General features: G+C 43.3%; 1 protein-coding gene across 5 annotated transcripts in view; it reads right to left on the bottom strand.

Annotated features, from left to right (window-relative positions):
* The window catches only part of LOC121444912 (probable ubiquitin carboxyl-terminal hydrolase FAF-X), a 112,818-nt gene extending 97,636 nt beyond the window's left edge, over positions 1-15,182 (bottom strand). For 2 of the 5 annotated variants that reach the window (XM_041646849.1, XM_041646851.1), the window contains exon 1: positions 14,195-14,893. The gene's annotated coding sequence lies outside the window, so the exon portion shown is untranslated. Of the gene's footprint in view, positions 1-14,194; positions 14,894-15,165 lie in introns of those variants that run through there. The other 3 variants (XM_041646852.1, XM_041646854.1, XM_041646850.1) reach the window with 2 other exon arrangements.
* Between the last annotated feature and the right edge of the window lie 1,850 nt (positions 15,183-17,032).

Here is a 17,032-nt window from a genome sequence, read left to right as displayed (position 1 = left end):
ACCCAAATTCTATTCTGTGACCTTTCAACACATCTCAGCAGACAGCAACTCCAAGTGGGAGTCAATTGGAGCTAGGAAAAATTAAAGGTATTTTGCTCTAGTCTCTTATAGCATGAATTCCAATTGTTCTTAATAAAAACTCGGAATCAGCTATCAAGAGGTGAAAGCTGAAGGATCAGAGAAGCAGAGCGGCCAGCCACTAGAGTCCTTACCTCTACCAATGCAAAGACCACAAAGGTGACTGACTCCTTAGACTGCTGCCTCAGATTGCACTGCACTCCAAACTGCATCTGAGCTCCATTCTCCTGTGATATTCCTCTCTCCGCCCAGCCATATCCTTTCCTGTTTCCACCTCGCTGGTGCTGGGATTACCTTTGTGTGAGCTATTTCTCTTTTACACTGGATCAATTTTGTTAGCCCAGGGTGGCCTTGAAAGAACAGAGATCAATCCGCCCTCTCCCTAACCCTGAGATTAAAGGTGTGTGACATCACTCCCTGGCCTCTAGTGGCTTAGTTCTGCACTCTGATCTTCAGGCAAGCTTTATTTGTTAAAATACAAACAAAATATCATTACAGTCTCTATACATAGAGTCCTGTGGATCCCATTCTTTTATTTCATTCTCAAAATCTTTATTACTTAACAAAACTATTAAAGTATCTAAATGCCCTGCTACCAATTTCAATATATCCACCATGCTAATGCTCAGAACCTTTGTGTTTGTGCATGCAGGCAAGTGCATATGTAAGTCAGATGACAATCTTGGGAGTAGTTCATTAGAAGTTTGTTACCCACCTTATTTTTGAGACAGGGTCTCTCATCCACCTGGAACTGTCCAAATAGGAAAGGCTGGGCTGGCCAGTGAGCCCTAGGGATCCATCTATCTCCATTTCCTGATTTCTGAAATTAACAGATGCATGCTGTGCCTGACTTTTTTATGTGGTTTCTGGGGATTTAACTCAGGTCTTCATGCTTTAATAATTGGTTTATCTCCCCAGCTCCCTCGAAATTATCTTTAAAAAGAAAACCCAAAAACTACTGTCTTTCACTTAAAGGTCATTTGCTTATTATTCTTTTGTTGTTTCAAGACAGGGTTTGTATAGCTTTGGCTTTCCTGGAACTAGCTCTGTAGACCAGGCTGGCCTCAAACCCACAGGGATCTGCCTCAAGCGCTAGGATTAAAGAAAGGTATGCGCCACCACCGCCTGGCTCACTTATTCTAAAACCCAAACTTAAGTTCCCTAAACATATACCTTGTAACCTTAGCCTTAAATTACTTTTAAGTCTCATCTTAACTCCACATGACTCACTCTCCCCACTGTTCCTTCTACACTCTACTAGTTCTTCCTCTAAAACCAGTCTTTTCATTCTGCCATCGTACCATTTAAAGAAATGGTTCTCAAGTTTGCATTTGGCATACATTTTGCAATTCCTGAAGTCAATAATTGTCACAATAGGGAGAGGGGTAGATATTAACTGGAATTTTATGGACGGAGGTCATCGTGCCACAAGGAATTGTCTGGCCAAATAGTATTTGGTCAATAACATAAGGCTAAGAAACAATGCCTGACTGTCCTTGCCCTAACTCACAGGGACATCAAAACAGCATCTCTGAAGATCTGCAAGCCTCATTCAAATCCAAACTGAGCAACCTTTCCTACCACTACATTTCACACTTTTTGTGGTGGGGTTTTTTTTTGGGGGGGGGGTGCAGAGCATTGATCTCAGACCCCCATGAGTAGTAAATACAAAGCACATTATTAACTTAGCTAAACCCCAGCTCCTTGTACCAAATACAGTTTTTATTATTTAATATCCAATTGTCATGAAAACGTTAATAACCATCTTTATAATCCCCTACACCTAATGAGGTCAAATGAAGGAATTTAAGTCAATCATCAGAAGAAAGTAATAATCAGAGTCTGATTTTTTTTTTAAAAAAAATTTCATCAAGATCAAATACTTGCTCACTACTTAGCAGTTACAACTATAATCCAAGGCACTGGAGTTGTGTGTTTGGGGGGTATAGATAAGAAAGAAGACACTTTATTACATGGTACAATACCTAATACACAGAAGAAGGGGTGGAGAGGCAGGAAGGGTTTATAAAAGGCTGAGTACCGTGTCAGCTACTGACCATTGGATTAGCTGGAAGAATGTGAAAGAACCTTGCAAAAGCAGACTATGGGGCTGGAGAGATGGCTCAGTGGTTAAGAGCATTGCCTACTCTTCCAAAGGTCCTGAGTTCAATTCCCAGCAACCACATGGTGGCTCACAACCATCTGTAGTGACGTCTGATGCCCTCTTCTGGTCGGCAGACAGAATACTGTATACATAATAAATAAATAAATAATAAATAAATAAATAAATAAAGAATATGGTTATAAAAAAAAGCAGACTATGTCAAAAATGACGCTTTTCATGGAATTGGCACAGTAAGCAATTTGAGCAGTATTTGTGGACAGCAGGAAGAAATAATGACATTGAAACAACCTGTAGCTTACATTAAAATGACTAACTTCAGTGTGTGGGAAAGGGAAGTTCTCAGTTAAAGGAAAATCATGGAAGATTCTTTGGTCTTCATTCAGCTGCACAACCACACACAATCCCTTTCCCCAGTTGGGTTTGATGGCTCAAGACTATAATCCTATCACTCTTGTGCTTAAGCAGGAAGATTATAGGGAGCTGGAGGTTGGCAGAGATATGTGATACTGGCTCTTAAAAATGAAAACAGGCAGGCATGGTGGTGCAAGCCTGTATTCCCTACCAGCACTTTGGAAGCTGAGGCAGGAGTAACAGGAGTTTGAAGCTAGAGAGCCTGTCAACAACAAAACGTAAAATAAAAAAATACACCTCAAGTGTACTTCCTTATCCTCTTTCAAAGAATTCAAATCTCTCAAAGTTAAATAGTATTTCCCCACTCTCATAATGCAGGAAATTATAAAATTCCTGATAACCTTCACCTGTCAAACAGGAGCATAGGTTGGGGATATAGCTCAGTTAGTGGAGTACCTGCCTAGTATCAGTAAACCCCTAAGTTTGATACCCAACACTGCATAAACCCTGCATGGCAACCACACACCTGTAATCCCAGCATATAGTAAAAGGAGGTTTAAGGTAATATTCAGCTACACAATGGCTACAGCCTAGCCTGGAATAAAATAAAACTGTCTCAAAAAAAATTACTACTACCAAAAAGTAGGAACCCTCTAAAAAAAAGATACTGGACAAACAGAGCATATGAAAAATAAGTGTTTAAAAAGTGGACAGGGCATTTAAATTTAAAGGTGGATCTTTGTGAGTTTGAGGCCAGGCTGGTCTATAAAACAGGAAGGACAGTCAGGGCTACACAGAGAGACCCTGTCTCAAACAAACAAGTGAGAAATAAAGTCAGGTCATATTAAAAATCAACTTTATGACTGAGTTTTGAACAAAAAAGTATCTAAAAAGTGGAGTGGAGAGATAAAGCTAATGACTGTCAAGAATGATAGCAGGGGCTGGAGAGATGGCTCAGTGGTTAAGAACACTGACCGTTCACACTGACTGTTCTTCCAAAGGTCTGGAGTTCAACTCCCAGCAACCATATGGTGGCTCACAACCATCTGTAATGAGATTTGGTGCCCTCTTCTGGCCTGCAGACATACATGGAGGCAGAATGTTGTGTACATAATAAATATCTTTAAAAACAGAAAAGAATGATAGCAGATGCCTATTTCCATTATTACCTAAAATAAGATGTTAATTTCATAATCAGATAAAATTATAAAGCATAGTACCTCTGAAAGAAAGCTTTCCATCAAATATTAAATTACAGTTTAAGTGTTTAGAAAGAGAGCTTTAATGTTCTGAAAATTTATACCAGATGAAGAAAGTATCACTGTATTTGATAGAAGACTCTTCCAATTTAGCTTTTACCACTGGCCTGCTTTCAAAATGTTTTATCTCAGACTCTAACAAAGCGTATATGAAGACTAATTTAAAACTCATCTTAATTCTGTTTTTTTAACCTTGTATTTTCCATTACCTAGTACAATACCTAATACACAGTACATCCTAGTATATAACAGACATTTACTACATAACTAAATTTTAAATTAAGCACAACTCAAAATATTCAAGATAGAATTAGACCGTGATAGACTGATGAAGTAGGATATGCTAGAATTAAGTAATTCTCTAGGGGTAATTCCCTACCTGGGAACTTTTTGGGAACTACTACTCTTTAAATCAGGACAGGCAAACTAAGGTCAAACAAAATCCAACCTCTTGGTTTGTTTTTGGTTTTTTTTTTTCTGTTTTGTTTTGTTCAGCCTTCAAGCCAAGAATGAACTTAACACAAAATGGCTTGCAATTGATTTGCGAGAGAACATTGACTTAAAATTTCCAATTAAGCAAAATACTAGATTATACTACCAAACCAAATTCCATTTTTTCTCATTAGACCTGAATTATACTTAACTGTGTCTAGTTACATTTTTATTTCAACATACAATTTAATATACCAAATTTTACCTCTTGGCCCACAAAGTTCAAACTATTTAATAACTCACCTTTTACAGAAAAGGTTTAGCCAATCTTTCCTTTGACCTGAGTTGTCATCAAGGAGAGCACTTTCTTTTGCACTATTGTCCTTAGAAACAATCCACTGTTAAGGTTAGAATATGGTTCTAAACAAACTGTCATGTTCTCTGATGTCAAGTTAAAGACAGTCAGAAAGAGACCAGTGACCAACCACCAAAACTTGCGACTCTCAATAGCCGCCAGTCAGCAAAACATGAGGCACTAAGACAGGGCTCACCTTCTCTCCCATTTTCCTCATTATTTTTTCCCTTCGATATTCAGAATGTACAGGTTGGAATCTAATAGCCCAACAAGCAGCTCAAAATTATCCCCTCCCCCAAAAAAAGATCCCCTTTGACAGAATTTGATTAACCTGGGTCTAATATGTACAAAGTCAACATAAATTTTAAGTTACAGAAAAAAGTGTAAGGTGTCAGAAAATAATGATGCATATATGTATGGAGGTTTAGTCCAGTTCATTCCAGCAGAGATGTTGGGGACAATGCTTACTCTTTCCTAAGCATTTTACTTGCCCAGTGATCCTAGCTATCAGTCACTTCATTGCCTCAGTTTCTTAGGCTGTAAAAGTAACGATGACAGCCTTTACCCCACCTGCGCGATGCTTTGATATGAATTAAAAATTAAGGCACTTTCAATAGGAAAGTCAACAAAAACATATCTTCTTACAAGATAAGCTAAGTTACATAAAAAAATAAATCATGGGGCTGGAGAGATGGCTCAGTGGTTAAGAGCATTGCCCGCTCTTCCAAAGGTTCTGAGTTCAATTCCCAGCAACCACATGGTGGCTCACAACCATCTGTAATGAGGTCTAGTGCCCTCTTCTGGCCTGCAGACATACACACAGACAGAATATTGTATACATAATAAATAAATAAATATTTAAAATAAATAAATAAATAAATAAATCATGAAAGTAGAACGGCAACTTTGAGGAAAAGGATGAGGAAGGGGGGCAGAGGGAAGCAAGAATGGATAATAGAAGGTGAGAGCCGAGCGGTGGTGGCGCACGCCTTTAATCCTAGCACTTGGGAGGCAGAGGCAGGTGGATCTCTGTGAGTTCGAGGCCAGCCTGTTCTACAAGAGCTAATTCCAGAACAGGCCCCAAAGCTACAGAGAAACCCTGTCTCAAAAAACCAAAAAAAAAAAAGAAGAAAAAAAAAAGGAATGATCAAAGTATACTAGAAACATTTAGAAATTATAATAAAGCTTATTTTGTACAATACAATAATTTTTATTTATTTTTTTATTTTTTTTTAATAATTTTTAAAAACTTAAAATTCAAACAATCTTCCAGTGTTATGTTGTCCCCACTCTCCAACCCCAACCACGGGTCATCCTATCTACTCTGGAAGGTAAGGCAGAAGGTTCAATGCCTATTTGGGCTACACAGGTACTTTAAGGCCAGCCTAGGCAACTTTGTGAGACTCTTGTCTCAAAATAAAAACTAAACGAAGGAGGGAGGGGTGGAACTGAGGGTACATATAGGTTAGTGGCTGAGAGAACACTTGGTTCAAGGTCCTGGTTTTAATCTCTGCTACTGCAAATAAAATAGGATCCCAATTTTGTCATTCAGGGAATCAATAAGCAGTTATGTAAATAGCATTGTTGTTGGTGTTCTATAAATATCTAAAGGTAAAGGACAAAATCCCTGATCTTATCCATTAACTGATGATAGCAAAGGTAATGATTTAGAAAACAACTCATTTTTTAGTTATGGAAACAGTTTCATGAAGAAGTACATACATACATATATATATGGTATCTTGGTTATGTTTCTTCATCTCACCAGACCATTTTCTTCACTAAAAAAAATGACTAGATTCAGCAGGGCAGTGGTGGCCCACGCTTTTAATCCCAGCACTCAGAAGGCAGATACAGGCAGATCTCTATAAATTCATTCGAGGCCAACCTGTCTACAGAGCAGATTCCAGGACAATCAGGGCTGTTCACACAGAGAAACCTTGTCTCCAAAAAAAATAATAGACAGAAACAAAGACAGACTAGATTCATACTAAATTCATCCCAGAATTCATCATAAAAAGATTACTGGGAATGGAGAAATGGCTTAATGGTTAAGAGTACTTGGCTCTTGCTGAGGACCTGGGTTTGGTTTTTAAGTAAGCCAAATGGTGGCTTAGAACTATCTATAACTCCAGTTCCAAGGGATCCAATGCCTTCTTAAGAACCTTTGGGGCAATAAATTCACATGTGCACTTAACACTCATATACATAAAATAAAGCTTAAAACAAAACAAAAAAGGAAGCCTGGCATAGTGACCCATGCCTTTTAATCCCAGCACTCCAGAGGCATATCTCAGTTGAAGGTCAGCCTTGAACAACACAGTAAGTTTCAGGCCCACAAAAATTACATAGTTTGCCCACCCCCCAACACACACATAATAAAAATAAAGGCTTATTAGGTCAAGTGATTCCTCTAAGTAGTGAAGAGAAAAATTAAAACAGCAAAAATAGACATTTTTACAAGACTGATGTATTGAGTTTTTTGCCTGAAGGTATGTATGCTCGTTCACCACGTGCACACCTGGTGTTCACAGGTCAAAAAGCAGTATCGGATCCACTGAAACTATAGTTGTGCATTTTAAGTCAGCATATGTAGGTACTGGGAACGGAACCAAGTTGCCTGGGAAAGTAGCTATGTACTCTTTTTTTGTTTGTTTCCTGAGAAAAGGTTTGTGTAGCCCTCTCTGTCCTGGAACTAGCTCTGTAGAGTAAACTGGCCTCTAACTCAGAGACGCACTTGACTCTGCCTCTCCAGTGCTGGGATTTAAAGTTATATGCCACTACCACCCAGCTTTTAAAAAATCGTGTTGAGGGCTGGTAAGATAGTACAGTAGATAAAGATATTTGCCACCAAGCCTGACAATCTTGAGTTTCATCCCCAGGAACACAGATGGTAGGAGACAAAAGACTGACCTCCACAAGCACGCGCGCGCGCGCACACGCACGCACACACGCACGCACGCACACGCACACACACACACACACACACACACACACACACACACACACACACACACACACCCGCCATAAACAAGTATAATGCCATACAGAGAACTATGTTTACCAAATGGTTACCAAGCATACATCTGCCAGGGGCTTTCTGTAGGTTAAGGATCAATGTGTGACTTAGGACTGAATTTGGGTAGATAGAATCGACCAACCTAAAAGTACATAAAGGACAAAAACAAAACAACAACCAACAACTTTTTGAGACAGGCCCTTCCTATATTGGTCCATCTCCTCCAGTCCTGCCTCAGGCTCCCAAGGGCTGTGACTGTTGAAATAGGAGCAGTGGGCTGCGTCCCCAGCACCCCAGCCGCCTGCTAGCTTATGCCTGAAATGACAACACACAAACTATTCATTTAAACACTGCTTGGCCCATTTCTATCTAGCCTCTTCTAGGCTAATTCTCGCACCTGGACTAGCCCATTTCTAATCATCTGTGTAGCCCACGAGGTGGCTTACCGGGAGAATTCTAACCTACATCCATCCTGGTTCGGAGCTTCATCGCATGTGTCTGCCCAGGAGAGGGGAGCATGGCATCTCTCTGAGGCGTCTGCTCCCGGGAGAGGAGAGCTGTCAAGTCTGAGCTCACTTCCTCTTCCTCCCAGCATTCTGTTCTGTTTACTCCTCCCACCTATGTTTTAACCTATGAGGCCAAGCAGTTTCTTTATTACTTAACCAATGACCTTCCTCCATCATGTGACTACAGATGTGAGTGGGGCTATGGGAAGACAAGAATAATTAAAGCAACTAAACAAAATGAATAAAACAAAAGCAGACAGTGTAGGAGTAGAGAATCAATTCCTAAAGCCCATAGCCAAGAATGCTCAAGAATCCATTTCCAGCTGGGTATAGTAACTTCGGTATCCTAGCATTTAAAGGCAGAGGCAAGTGGATCTGAGTTTGTGGCCAGCCTGGTATACATAGCAAGTTCCAGGTCAGATTACACACATAGTGACATAGAGACGGGCTCAAAAACAAAAACTCATTTATACCATCCTTAATATATAAAAATAAGTTCAGAATATTATATTTTAAAGAAAATGAAAATAGGACAATCTCATTGGCTTACATCTTAACAAAGATCTACTTATAAGTACCTAAATCAGTTTTCTACAAAACACACAAAAATGACAATTAAGGCCTTGGAGGAACTTTGGAGATGAATAATCCTGTCCTGCTTCTTTTACACAATAGTAGTTGCTAAAACAATGCCTAGCACAAAGCAGACACCAAATAAATATGTGACAGATGAAATAAAGTCAATGCCTTAAAAAGATATTAAAAACATTAATTCTAGGCCGGGCGATGGTGGCACACGCCTTTAATCCCAGCACTCGGGAGGCAGAGGCAGGCGGATCTCTGGGCGTTCGAGACCAGCCTGGTCTACAGAGCTAGTTCCAGGACAGGCTCCAAAGCCAGAGAAACCCTGTCTCGGAAAAAAAAAAAAAAAAAAAAAAAAACATTAATTCTGGAGTCAGAAACCTTAACTCTTTTTTGTTTGTTTGTTTTCAAGACAGGGTTTCTCGGTGTTGCTTTGGAGCCAGTCCTGGAACTAGCTCTTGTAGACCAGATGGGCCTCGAACTCAGAGAGAACCACCTTCCCCTGCCTCTAGGATTAAAGGTGTGCGCCACCCTACCCGGCAGAAACCCTAACTCTTAAGAAGGTGCTCAGAACTGATAAATGAGTAAATACGTATGTATACACACGCGCACATATGTGAAGCATGTCTGTGCAATCAGTGTCTCATATACCTATCAATTTAATCCCTAAATTTCTCCCTATGTCTGGGTTTGATTATCAAAATTAGGTTCAAGAGTGTTGCTATCTAAGAGAACACAAAATGCACAGTGCTACATACAAATGCTCCCTTTCCCTAAAATGAACTGGAAAACCAAAACCAAACAAACACTCTCCTGGCCTGGGTTGCCGAGAGGAAGCTCTCTGGTCATCAGGCTTGTAGTTCTTACTTTGTCCTACCTTTTTCCCTTTAAAAGGCCAGTTAATGCTCCAATTATAGAATAAGACCAAGGTAAACATACTTTGAAAAAGTTCCACAAATGATTCTGACACAAAGTTAAGGCAGAGAAATAACTGTTAGGCAATCATCCAGAATAAAATTGGAAATTTCTCAGTGTGGCATGGCAGGTCCGTAGTCTCAAGTATTTTGAAGGCTGAGGGCCAATCTGTCCTTCATAGGGACCCAGTCTGAAACACCAAACTATACAACAACCAAAAGTCATTTGTTGAATGTATGTGTAAGGTACATATGTATATATGAAGACATAGAACATAGCATAGGTTAATACTTGAAAAACAATTTTTAGTCACTTCTCATTCTTTTGGCAAAGTTCAAGTATAATTTTAGGTAAATATCATCTTAATATAATACTTTCCCGTATCTTTTCTCTAAAAATATACTATAGTAGTCATCATTTTAGCATCACATTACCTGCAATCCCAGCACTTGGAAGGTGAAGGCAGAAGGATGGGGAGTTTAAAGTCATCTTTGACTACACAGCCAGCTTGAGTCTAGCCTAGGTTTGTGAGCTCTTGTCTCAGAACACAGAAACATAAATAATACAAAAGGACATTAAAGACCACTAAAATTTCCAGTTTCTAAAATTCACTAAAGTATTTAAGGATTCTTGTGTCACATTAAGAATGATCATAGGGGCCAAATGGTGTTGGTGCACTCCTTTAATCCCAGCACTTAGGAGGCAGAAACACTCAGACCTCTGTAAATCAAAGGCCAGCCTGGACTACAGAGCAAGTTCCAGAACAGCCAGGGCTACACAAACCCCGTCTCAAAGGGGGGTGGAGGGAGAGAATGATCATAGGGACAGAAATATAACTTGGTGGTAGCATTCCACTACCCTAGCATGCATTATGTCCTAAGAAAACAGGACACACACACCTTATGTCTGTTATGGCTATTTTCATTCCATAATTGTCAACAAAGGCTACAAAATGCTAAATGAAACCCTCGGCCTTAAAAATTTTTAGTGAGTATAAAAGTTATGTTTTCATTACAGAAATATAAAAGTTGCCTCTTATTATTTAAGCTATAAATTCACTAACCTATCACTCTGAACATTTTGTTAGACATGGGAAGATACCTATCTTTCATGGTTAAACAAGTTATTTTAATAGTCTTACAAACAAAACTAATCTAAAGCTACTCTGGTACAGAAAACAAACTAAAAAGGCTCTAATTTAAAAAAAAATAGTAGGCAGGCAATCGTGGCACACACCTCTAATGCCAGCACCTTGGAGGCAGAGGCAGGAGGTTCTCTGTGAGTTTGAGGCCAGCCTGGTCTACAAAGCAAGTTCCAGGACACCCAGAGCTACACAGAGAAATCCTGTCTCAAAAAACAAAACAAAAACAACCTAACATTTCACTAATATGGCACATAAGTTAAAGTACCACCAGCAGAGTATGACAGATGGCAGGCCCTCTGCTGGTATATAAGGAAAATAATACCCATATAATTTTATAAATGAGAATGCTTAAATGTTTAACAGTGTTGACTTGCAATTAATGCTTATTAAGTGCCAATTATACTGAAAATGGAAAACAGAAAATTCATTTTCCTATTCATCCACACAAGTTCTATAGTAACATACAACAATAGCCCCAAGGTTTTATCTCTGATGTTGTATAGAAATCATACACTTATTTATATTTTAAAGTACACTCCTTAAAATATATCTCTAGGCCGGGCGATGGTGGCACACGCCTTTAATCCCAGCACTCGGGAGGCAGAGGCAGGCGGATCTCTGGGAGTTCGAGACCAGCCTGGTCTACAGAGCTAGTTCCAGGACAGGCTCCAAAGCCACAGAGAAACCCTGTCTCAAAAAAAAAAAAAAAAAAAAACTATATATATATATATATATATATATAATCCAGGCCCACATAGAATCCATTGAGGTTTTTGTTATATTTTAACATTTGGAGTTGAGGATCAATGTAGTAATTCTTTCCCAAACACTATTATAATGTGTAAAAATACAACAAATATGATTTTCAAAGATGCAGATCCTAAATGAAATGGAAACCTAGACTGTTTCTCAATTTTTGAAAACATTTCAAGATTCAGAAAACATACCAGCAAGAAAATATGCCATTAATAATAAAAAATTATATGCTTTTAAAACAAAACTCAAGCAACTCAATAACGACTTCCTCAGCTTAGGGTCTCAAAGACTAACACACACACAATTTAATAATGTATGTGTGTGTGTGTGTGTGTGTGTGTGTGTGTACACACAGGTCAGAGGGGTGTCAGATACCCGAGGGATTCACAGACAGTTGTGGGCTGCCCAATGTGGGTGATGGGAATCCAACTTGGGTCCACTGCAAGAACCATATGTACTCAACCACTGAGCCACTTCTCCAGCCCAACATCCCTATGTATTTCAAATAATTTTCTCTCACCGGCTTTAAACAAAGACTGGTTCCAATAATAAAATTCCAGAAATATAAAAACTTTAAATTGATCTATTAAATAGAAAATATAAGCGAATATAAGTTTTCATGTGTCCAACTAATCAAAAACAAATGACTGGGAGTTTCTAACAAACATTCCTAATTAATACTATTAATACTATGATAAAGAAAAATAATTTCTGAATTGACACCACTAAATCGCTCCTCCAGAGATTATCAGAAAATGTACTGCAAGGTCCTGGTAGACAAAAGAGCCAAGGTCAATCCTACTGAATAGGAGGAAAATGGAGGGACCCAATGAAGTGCTCCATAATTTAAGGATAAAATCTACTTTTTAAAGTTACTTTCAGGAAAAAAAAAAGCAACAGATTCTCTTGTCTTCAAGTCCCACAGACATTCTCTTAGAATCTGCCAAGGTCAGCAAACGAAAGGAAGAAATAGTATTAAGATAACAGCACGTCTTCGTGTGGGGGGGGGGGGGTAGGTGTCGATAAGAAAAAGGACTAAGACATTCACATTGTTTAAAACCTGGAATTTTTAGTGAGAGAAAACAAAACATACTTATTTTTAATCTCACCCTTGGAACGTCAATTCCTAATACTTCCGGCTTTCAGTGTACCCAAACACTGGAACAATAAAGTTTAGAAGGTTAAAGTCACAAGTATGACAATGCACGCAAGTTTAAACATGATAAAAGAAATGTTGGTACCTAAATTTTCCAAAAAATCGGAGGGCATTTTACTAAAGCCAAAATGGCAGCCTGGTGATTCAACAGACTGAAAGGACCTAGAGAGCTTGTAGTCTCTATTTTTATGTTCAAATGTGCGGGTTAAAAAGAAAACCTAGTAATGGTTAGCCAGTCCTTACAATAAAGGGAGCTAATGAACTAACAGATACCGGCTGCAAAGTTTCCACATCAGTACACCCAAAATAATTCTTCTTGAGTGAAATTATACAAAAGATGGATAGATATGAAAGGCTGGTGAGTTTTAAGGTGAAAAAAATTACAAATGTCTCTCCTCCAAACATTAGCATAAGAATTGAACCTAAACCCAGAATCTCCCCCCCACCCACTCTCAACGACAGTCCGCGGCAATCAGACACACCTGTAAACTGCGGCCGTCAGAACCCAATAAACGGTGGAACTACAAACTTCCAGAATGTGAGCGTGCCCCGCTGAGGCACGTAGTCGAGAAAAAAGGCCAAGTTCTGGCGGCTGGGGCCGTGCAAACAATAACAAACCCCTCGCCCTCGCCCAGCATCCGCACCTAGTTCCCAATGAATGAGAAGCGAGCCACGGCTCCAGCAGCCGGGGCCTCCCGTCACCGGCGGCTGAAGGTTTTATTAGGCAGCACCTCGCACATGCGAGTATTTTGTCACCGTTGCTGTCTTGAGGAAGAGTTAAAAATAGAAAGGTGGCAGGTCTGCTCGCGTTCGGAGGCGACTTCGGCGTGCGAGCAGCTTGCCCGGCCCTGGGCCGCGCGCCGCTGCCGGGGCCGGGGGAGGGGGTGTGGGCCGCCGATAACCGGGCCCGGCTCTGGCACGGGGCGCGCGCCCGCGGTTATCGCCGAGGGCGGAGGGGAGGTGGCCGCGCCGGCAGGCCAGATAGCCAGGCGTCGCCGCGGCCTAGCGCGCCCGCCCGCCCCAAATCACTCCTCCTCAGTAATGGCGTTCGGTGTCAAGTGGAACAGGCTGAGGGCGTCCGCGGCGGGGAGAAGGGGCGCGCGGACCCCCCCCCTCCCCGGCGCCGTCGCGCGCTCGGGGCCGACTCCCGCACGGATGGAGGGGCGGCACGCAGCGCCCGGAGCCTTCATCCTCCTCCTCTCCACTCCAGTCAGGACGGGAAGGGGGAGGAAGGGGAGGGCCGGAGCCGTCAGCCATTTTCCCTGCCAGTCCAAAACACTCACACGCACACAGACACACACACGCGCGCGCGCGCACACGGACGCGCTCCCCGTCACACGGGCGGCCGGCCTGGGGCACGGCCGAGGGTCGCGCGCGGCCGCGGAGAAAGCCCCCCGCCGGTGCTCCGTCAGCGGCCCCCAGGGAGGGCCGGCCCTCGCACACACACCCCCTCGCCCGCGCCCGGCTCCCCACCCCTCGGGCCAGCTGTCGGCCGCGCGAGCTCCGAGCTACTCACCCAGCAGTCTTCAGAAGCAGGACACGCGGAGGCGGGAGGCGCAAGGCAAAAGCTCGAGGCCGGACAGAACGTGAGGAGAGGCTGCACGCGTGCCGACACGGCGCGGCGCTCCTCACGCTGGCCGCCCTAGGGCCGCGGCGGCTACGGCCGCCTCCTCCTCCCTCTCAGCCGCTCAGCCGACAGCGGCTCTCTTCCCCTTCTCCCCTCAGGCTGGGGCGCTCTCAGAGCTCAGTCAAGCTCCGGGCGGTGCGTTTCTCCTGCGTCACCTCCTCCTGCTCCTCCTCCTGCAGCGGCAGTTTCACCTTCCCCTAGACGCCGCCTCTGTCCCCCCACTCCGGGCCTGCTCGCCTGCCTGCGGCTCCGCTCCTCGCTCCCGTCAGCGACCCCAAGTCCCGGGGCGCTAAAAGCAGCCGCCTCCCGTGAGAGAGAGGCGGCAGCGGCCGGCTCCCGCGAGGCCTGGGAGCCGATGCAAGGCAGGGAGGGGGTTCGCTGAGACAGACGAGGCCCGAACGGGCCGGCTACCGAGCTTGCGGCTCCGCCACGGGCGGAGACTGGCTTCCGCAGCCTTGGGTATCACGGCCTCGTCAATATGGCGGAACCAACTAATCAAAAACGAAAAAAAGACAAAAAAAGAGAAAGAAACCCGCACGGCCAGTGGCGGCGACGGCAGTGGAGGTGGCAGCGGCGGCAGCAGCGCAGACTCCCACTAGTCCCAGTGCCGCCCAAGGCTCGCCGCGTCTCCGCCCCCGTCAGGCCCCGCCCCTGCCAGACCCCGCCCCTTTGCGTTCGGCCCGCCCCTCCCCCTGCCCAGCCCCCTCTAGGCCAGCTGCCCCCTCGCCTCTCCGGCCACCTCAGGTTGGTCGGGGAGCGGGAAGAACGCGCGCCGCTAGGGGGCCGGCTGAGGCGGTGGACGCCTGGAACTCGACGACCCGGGTGGGGGAGGGGAAGACAATACCGGCGTTTGGCCCTACCGTGGCTTTCGGACGGCCCCTGGTAGGGGGGGGGGTCATGCGAGGGCCAGAGACTCTTCCATCCTCTTCGGCCAGGGGACCAGGCCGAGAGCTGACAGTCGCCCCAAAAAGCTCCGAAGAGGCTGGGGTGGGAGAAGGGAAAGAGGCCGGAGTTCTGGCGTGCGGAGCGGGCGAGTGGACTGGACTGTCGGGAATGGCGGGGATATGGGCAGGCGAGGGTTAAAGGAGCGAGCTGCAGCCGCGTCGCCGAGTTTGACTAGGGCTAGCTGCTTGTTTTTGTTCCATTGTGAACCGTGGCCCCGCCGTCGAGTGCCCGGATGATGACGTCATCGGCCTCCCCCTTTTCCGGGACAGTGCGGGGGAGGGGGGGACGGAAAGTCGAGATTCCTGGGTCCCAGTGCTAGACGGTTGCAGCCGCCTTGCTTGAGGGTCCCGACTGCGCAGCTAACCCGCATCACGTGACACTAGGACGGGACGGGCCACTGAGCGGTGGTGCCAGGTCTCAAGGGTTTGACCACCTGCTCCCTGCCGATAGGGGGAAGGTGTGGCTAGAACTCCTTCGGAGTGGGGGCCTCCTTCCCACTCTTTGAGGGAGGCGCTTTAAGCAGCTCATTCACACGGTCCTGCAGCATCAGTACCTGGAAAGCATTTCGTCAGCCTTAAAGGCACACTGGCTGGGAATGGGCACATTTTGGACACAGGAATCGTTAAGACAGTAAAGACAAAAGTTGTACACCGTACCAGGCAGCTAGCTACTCGGTAATGCTAAACGTAGCAAAATAAAACTTACATTGCCATATCAGCACCATTCAGTGTGAGAACCCGGAAGGGACTTATGAACCCATCCGCTATGTCAGGGACTATTTTCTGCATATTGAGATTCCGAAGTGCAGGCTGCAGAGGAAAAATTTATCAGGGCAATCTCAAACGGAGGGATGGGGAGTTTGAAACAAGTGTATGGTTTTCCTAAAATGCACAAATGAAAAGGAAATAAAGACAATTACTGATCTATCACATTTCATTTTGACTTAAAAATGCCTGTGGGTAGCAGCTCGCATGTAAAATCATAAAATCCTATAAAATATATCGTGTACAGGACTGTTAAGTTTATGCTATAAATACATTCATTTCTAATAAAGCAGCGTTTTAAATGGAATCTCAAAGAATTTAGGTGACAGCACGTTACTGGTTAAGTTTTAAAACATTTCTCTATGCAACACAAGACTGTTTACAAAGTTCTTGCCACAAAATCTAATAGTGTGCCCCGAACACATTATTTATAGTCCTTATAACGAAACACGTGCAATATTTATTGTATAAAACTAATACATATAATAAAACTATTATGTGATTTTAGTAAGACTGAAGCTAGAGATCTGTCTACCTCCCCCATCCTCTAAAAAATACTATCACATTATGCCCTATAAATGATTACTGTGTCAACTTAAAGTAATAATCAACAGACTAAAAAGGCAACCTACAGCATGTTTTAAACAATCTCTAAATCATTTAATAAGGAATTAAAATTCACAATATATAAAACTCCTTCAGCTCAACAGCAAAACAAATAAACAAAATCCTTCAATATAAAAATAAGCAAAAGCAGGCGGATCTCTGTGAGTTTGCGGCCAGCCTGGTCTACAAGAGCTAGTTCCAGGACAGGAACCAAAAAGCTACAGAGAAACCCTGTCTCGAAAATAAAAAAAAAAAAAAAAAAAAAAAAAAAAAAAAAAAAAAAAAGCAAAAAGGGATGGTGAGATGTCTTCCTGAGTAAAAGTACTTGCTGTCAAGCCTGACAACCTGAGCTTGATCCCTGGAACCCACATGGTGGAAGAAGTAAATGGTCTCCTGCAAGTTGTCCTCTTTC

The sequence above is a fragment of the Microtus oregoni genome, unplaced genomic scaffold, assembly GCF_018167655.1.
Source record: "Microtus oregoni isolate MIOR12 unplaced genomic scaffold, Mior012 000147F_ref0000457, whole genome shotgun sequence".
NCBI classification, from domain to species: Eukaryota; Metazoa; Chordata; class Mammalia; order Rodentia; family Cricetidae; genus Microtus; species Microtus oregoni.
The sequence above is the reverse complement of the archived record's forward strand: the minus strand, read 5'-3'. Positions and strand labels throughout refer to the sequence as shown.